General features: G+C 32.8%; 1 long non-coding RNA gene across 1 annotated transcript in view; it reads left to right on the top strand.

The window, feature by feature from the left end:
- LOC111716363 (uncharacterized) overlaps positions 1-865 on the top strand; it is a 3,462-nt gene extending 2,597 nt beyond the window's left edge. The window contains exon 3 of the long non-coding RNA XR_002768467.1: positions 823-865. This is a non-coding gene — a long non-coding RNA (uncharacterized LOC111716363). The remainder of the gene's footprint in view (positions 1-822) is intronic.
- Positions 866-7,163: the final 6,298 nt, after the last annotated feature.

Raw genomic sequence — 7,163 nt, 5'->3', positions numbered from 1 at the left:
AGTACTATGGTTCCCACTGTAGCAAAATATCAATTTTGATTAAACGAACCTTACAATTTTCACCAATAAAAGTTTCCATTTTAATGTTTATCCAGTGTGAACTAATGAAAAATGTTTCATATTAAATTGTTAATTAGTGGCTTAACCACAAGAAACTCATAAATTGAAAACTGTTGAATTGAAATAAGTGTTTTTTTTAAATCTACAGAGATATTTCAAATCTTGTATATGCTCCATAAATTTTTAAGTCACAGTAAAAGTTATTGATTTTTAGATAGAAAACACTTCTGTTGCACGCAATTCCGCGCAATTCCGCAAATAATTAATTGCAATTTCTTGTTCGCAATTATAGCGTAATTCCACTCTATGAAATTTCGCAAGCAGAAGCAATCATTGCGCGCAGTTCCTCGCAATTCCGTTGCCTATATTTCGCGCAATTATTACAGAATTGCGCGCAAATTAAATTCACTTGTGCACATGAGCTGACAATTGCGCGCAAGTAAAATCCACTTACGTTGGAAACCCTATTTTGGTTAGGCCTTTTGAGGCGCCGCATGCTGCAATGAGGGCCAAGCGCTGCGGCTCAAATAGGCTAAAGCATGCTAGGGGCCAAGTGCAGCTGCTAGGACAGACTTTGGAAGTTGCCACTCGGGAAATTGAACAGTTGGGAAGTTTCCACTTGGAAAAATACCCGTGGGAAGTTGCTGCTTCGGAAAAAGCCTTTGAGAAAGTTTCTAACATTATCAAATACACATCAGATTGTTTAAATGTCGTCTTCATATTGCACAGATTTATGGAAATCACTGAATTTTAACATTAAAGGGTGAAGAAGAAGAAGAAGAAGAAGGAGAAGAAGGAGAAGAAGAAGGAGAAGAAGAAGGAGAAGAAGGAGGTGAAGAAGAAGAAGAAGAAGGAGAAGACGAAGGAGAAGACGAAGGAGAAGAAGAAGGAGAAGAATATGAAGAATACGAAGATGAAGAAGGAGAAGATGATAATGGAGATGCAGAACATGAAATAGAAGAAAGTGAAGGGGAAGAAGGGGAGGATGGGGAAGAAGAAGAAGAAGAAGACGGAGGAGAAAAAGAGGGAGAAGAAGAAAGTGAAAATAAAGAAAAGGGAGACCAAGAAAAAGAAAAAGAAGAAAAGGAGAAGAAGGAAAATACTGACGTTGATGATGAAAAAGAACCTGGAGTAGACTATGTCGAAGGAAAAGAAGATGATGAAGATAAAGGAGAAGATGAAAAGACATATGAACATAGAGAGAAACATGAAGAAAAGAAAGATGCTCATAAGAAGATAAGAGAAAATGAAGGTTAGCTTTATTGATAGTATATCTAAAAATAATACTTTAAATTCTCAGGAAAAATATTACGGCTTAATTCTAAATTTTCAAAAATGATAATCACATTAATTATTCATTAATGAGTATCAATTCATATCAATACAGAGTATTTAACCTGAGTTGAAGTAATCGAACAATTATATTTCAGGAAACAAAAAGTACTTTAATCAATAATTTCCCTTTCTTTACATGTCCACTTGCATCTTAGTTTATTAATTAAAGCTTGTCAAAAACCAAAAGTAGAAATAAAAAGTCGATTTTATTATCTAAATTTAAATTTGGTATTTCTGTTTTTTGTTTGTTTAACCAATAAACCTCATAACGGTTGAACCGACTAGGCTCATTTTTTGTCGCAACTTACACTACCACAAGAGAGATTTAAACTTTTAAAGACAGGCAAAATTAAAAATATTACCTAGAAAAACCGAGTATTCAGATTATTATACAGTTTACCCCAAAGATTTTGAGTTATCAACAGAATTTATTTAATGTCGTCTTGACAATTTTTCAAAAAAAATTGCCATTAATATGCGGAAACAGTTTTAAAGAGCTCCATCTAATCATTTAATTAAAAAAAAACTAAATATTATCAGCAACATTCCATTATTAGAAAGTTAAGAAAAAGACATTTTATAAATTCTTCCGATGTCTCTTAATTTTTTAACTTAACCTTAGTATTGCTATATTCATTTATATTATATATTTTAGAGAAAATGACGGATCCTGATCATATTCTGTTCAAATACATCACCCCTGATGAAAATTTTAACAAACATCTTTCTAAAATTCTATTAAAGGCTTTGGAAAAATAAATATATATATTTTGCTGAATTCTACCAATATTTTTTTTCTACAGTAAAATAATGCAATTTACCAAGTAACAGGAATAAGTACCTTCAATTCTATTTTTAATACTGAATTTCTCCAAGCCCAGTGCAGTGGGTCCAAAAAAAAATATTATTATGAAATTTCATCTTTTTAAACAAGATATTTAAGCGGTCTAATTCGCACAGTTTATCAGTCATTTTGATACATATTACATTATATTACATATAAATAACATTACGGGATGGATTAGTTGAAGTTATAAAAATGACCATGTTTTTATGATGTTTTATGCAAATAAATGACACGTTTTGAAAAATTTCTTAAGTAATAATAAAGACGACATTTCTGGAAATACTATGGATCAACATTTGTTCGTGTTACATAAAACAGTTTAGATATAATTTGGATTAATGACGACATTTTTAAGAAAATTAAGAAATTTGTAAGAATGGAACTATATTTACGGAGTTTACAATAAAACTAGGAGACACCTTCTAAAGTTATTCTGATTATGTTAAGGACGACATTTTTTATTAGCACTTAAGAGAAACATTTAGTGTATTTGGAACCGCTATACATGTGAGCTGACATTTTTTTTTTGAAAATATTAAGAAACATGCTATGAGCATTAAAAAAAATTTTATCTCATGTAACAAATTAAAAATTATGTAAATCGGTAATCTGGTGATGTTAACTTTTGGCAGGGGCTGAAGTGCAAACATCAGGCGTGCGAGGTGGGGAAAGACTTTCTTCAAGTTTTACATCTGATTTGACAGAACGCCGCGCTCATTTAAAAGCATGAGTAATGGGGGTTGAATTTGGTAGGTCCCAAGTGAATAATTTCGGTGGGATGCCTTCGTAAAGACTGACAGCTGGGGGAAGGGGAGGACGCAGAGCAAGTCTTTTTTATACAAATTTTAAAGGATGGATACGAATATTGATATACCCAACAAACAAAAACCTGTGGAAAACACAAGATTTTCTGGTGTATTTGACACAAGTAGCCCATGTGAATATGTCGTGATAATTTACATGTTGACATGGTGAACGTCGACGGTTTGATCACGGGTCTAGGACCGAGTTTTTACACGGAGAAAACTTGAGTTTATTCACGAGATGTACATGGTTTTTTTACATGAGAAAATTATTTTTCCCCCACCTAATTAAATTACATTTTTTAAATCACGTGTATAGTTGATTTCTGATATATAAATATATTAAAGAAAATACTGTGTAAAAGTATAAAATGTGTAGAAACTAAACGTTTTGGTTTATATCTTTTACACCTCTTGAACGTGTAAACTTTAAATGATCAATATTCTCAAAGAGTCATTTTAAGTCTACACAATGTTCAACTATGTTTGTTAACCATTAATTATAAGAACTCTGTAAAATGTCGTCTTCAACTCGAATCTCCTGTCGGAGACAGCCAAACCAAATTTNTTTTGCACTGGTTTATTTTGCTACGTGTACAACATGTGAAATAACAACGAGAATTTTCAAAGAATATTTTCGCGTTTTTTACCCGTGCTGTACACATGAGGAATCTTCAAGATTGTGAAAAGTGGATTTACCACGAGTATAACACAAGGAGGGTACGTGAATTAATCACGTGAATTATCAACCAGTTCTCCATAATGCTAATCTCGTTGAAAACCTGTGTTTTGTTTGTTGGGTAGTATTTCTTAATGTTAGTTTTATATTAAAACGAATATTTGTAGGGCTTTGAAAATCTAAGACGAAACCAAATCGGTTTTTAACTGATTTCAAATGCTCTCTTTGTTAAAACAGGGACTCATTTTCTACTAGAAGAAGAGGCACGGACAACAAAACGACGTGATGTGCACGGGCAACACTGGATACGTCTTCTTGTTAAAGTTATATTTAGTAAAAACAAAAACAATCAAACATCATTAGAATCAACTCCCCGCTGGTTTAGACACATAATAAACCCAGGATCTGTAAATATTTTTATTTCCAAGGAATCAAAATGTAAAATATTGATTAAAATATTTAAATTGAGTACGGGCCCCCTGTGGTACAGACAATGTCTGTACAGGGTTAAACAACTCTCATTTAAAACTTTATTAACAAATTTCTGGTTCACAAAAAAATAAAAATTAAAATTGTATTTTTTGTGAACACTTTTCTGGTGAATCAGTTGGTTTGATGAAAACAGTTATTTGATATTTATGTATTTATGAATTAACTTGTTGGAAATTATGGTTGCTTGGCGCCCCTTCCTCTTTAGTTTGTGACTTGCATTATAGAAAGCGCCACTGCACTCAACTAGGTGCATACCGGATTAACAACAGTCACTAGCTGAAGTTTCTGGCGTTGCCCGTGGACAAAATTTGGATTTTTTGGAGTTTTAATAATTAAAATTTCGAATTTTGAGGGGAAAACTCTAATTTTGTTAGCCTATCTTCCAGAGTACCCATGGGTTCCCTTACAAAATTAAGCCAATTCAGTCCAGCTGTTTGGCAATCTATAGGGCACCTATCATATATACATAGCGAAGAGCTTTATTATATAGATAAATGCTGTGTTATTTAAAACTTTTAAAAAAGCGTTTAAATTCTGACTTTTTTTTCGTTGTTTCTGTTGCAAAATTCCGCAAGTCACTGTAAAGAAACCCCACATTTGATAATAATCAATGTTCATAGTTAAAAACATGAATTTCTCATTCATTCTAGGTAATACAAAGCTTAAAAGTATATTATTGCCTGATTTAAACTTTTATGTGATCAATAATGTGGAAGATATTCTAGTTTTTCAGCTTGAAATAGTTTAATTTTGACATTCCCTCACTTTTGTAGAACTGCCACAATAGAAAACGATCAATTTTTAAATTAAAAGAATGTACATCTCAATAGTTCTTGACCATAAAATGCTTTTAAGTTTACCGTTGTGCATCGCACCTGCTATTTTTATAAAGGGAGGGTCACCGTTTTTAAACATGGGTTATCTATAGTAAAACATATCAGAATCAATTGGCGTCAATCCTTTGTGGCTAACCCTGTACTATATACATTATTAAATACTAAAGATCTAAATTCTAAATTTTCTTTTCTACCTTACTTATAGTTTATAATTTTATTTATGTAAATCATATATTCTTATAAAATTAAGCTAAACAGTGAATATATATTAAGAAGACGACTTTACAAACCCTTCTTATTAAGAAATTATCATATTTAGTGGTACACATTGTAATAAACAAAGACGATTATACTGTATGTTTCCTTATATTCTACTGTATGTTTCTTTAAATTCATGATTCCTTGCAGCTGTTAACGTGTTTATTCCTTAGCTAAATCATAAAAGACGCCATTAAAAGAAGTTGTCCTTACAGTCTCATCCTGTGTGAGTAACCCTGTATATGCAACAGTATGAGAATGTGATACATGGATTTGACAGGAAAATCCACGTGGGCGGAGAACTTGAGGAAGGAAGGGAAGAATAAAGAGGGGTTTAAGAAAATAAGGGGGGTGGGGGTAATAAGGGTGGGATGATACGGATGAATATCTCACCCTCCATAACCATTCCTAGTTCCTACCTATCCATGACCATATGTATCCCTCACCTCCGTCACTCACTCTGCCATCCTCATTCCAATACAGCATGTCAGTTTGAAGATTCTAACTGCTCCCTAAACTCCTCCTGCTCCCTGCGGGGTTCCGAGGAATTTTTGAATTTTTACATTTTACATCTGTATTCGGCGGAAAATTCAAGGCAAGGGCAAATATGTAGATTGGTGGAATAACAGGATCATTCATAGTAAGGAATTAAAATATGGTTGGTGGTCGTACAAAAAGGAGGTCAGCAGGACTTCAATTTCAGAATTCAATCTCACTTTTTAAAACCAAAACATTAGTTAAATTTATCAGTTTTAAAATATATTCTCAGTTCAAAACTAGAGACGGAGAGGGATAAATAATGATTTATTAGAAAGCGGAAAAATGAATAAAGATGGATAAGGAAGAAGAAAAGGGAATGAATGAAGATGAATAAGGCAGAGGAGAAGGAATAAATTAAGATGAAAGGAAGAGGAAAAGGATTAATGAGGAAGGATAAGGAAGAAGAGAAGAAATGAATAAGGATGAGGAGGGATAAGGAAGAGGAGAAGGTATGAATAAAGATAAATTAGGAAGAGGAGAAGGGATGCATAAAGAAGATGGTTAAGATGAATAAGGAAGAGGAGAAGGTATGATGAAAGATAAAAAGAGGAGATGGGATGGTTAAAGAAGATGGTTAAGCTGAATAAGGAAGAGGAGAAGGTATGATGAAAGATAGGAAGAGGAGATGGGATGGTTAAAGAAGATGGTTAAGATGAATAAGGAAGAGGAGAAGATATGATGAAAGATAGGAAGAGGAGATGGGATGGTTAAAGAAGATGGTTAAGATTAATAGGGAAGAGAAGGTATGATGAAAGCTTAATTAGGAAGAGAAGAAGGGATGAACAAGGATTGAATAAGGAAGGATTAGGAAGATGAGAAGGTATGAATGAGTGTCTGTATTGTAAATGAGTTTGAATAGGGCGGTATAAGTAAAGGAATAAACATATAAACATGTAAAGGTGAGGTGCAGGGCGGATACTAACCTAGTACTTCCAGCTTCACTAGACAACACTGATGGATGGTAGAGGAGTTCATACACCTGGAGATAGTTTAATTTATATATAGTAGGAGATCAAGGGATGGTTTAATATATATAGTAGGAGATCAAGGGATAGTTAAATATATATAGTAGAAGATCAAGGGATAGTTTATTAGATATATTAGGAGATCAAGGAATAGTTTAAGATATATAGTAGGAGATCAAGGGATAGTTAAATATATATAGTAGGAGATCAAGGTATAGTTAAATATATATAGTAGGAGATCAAGGGATAGTTTGATATATATAGTAGGAGATCAAGGGATAGTTAAATATATATAGTAGGAGATCAAGGGATAGTTAAATATACATAGTAGGAGATCAAGGGATAGTT

The sequence above is a fragment of the Eurytemora carolleeae genome, unplaced genomic scaffold (genome assembly GCF_000591075.1).
Source record: "Eurytemora carolleeae unplaced genomic scaffold, Eaff_2.0 scaffold857, whole genome shotgun sequence".
NCBI classification, from domain to species: domain Eukaryota; kingdom Metazoa; phylum Arthropoda; class Copepoda; order Calanoida; family Temoridae; genus Eurytemora; species Eurytemora carolleeae.
This window is presented reverse-complemented; position numbering and strand designations above follow the sequence as displayed.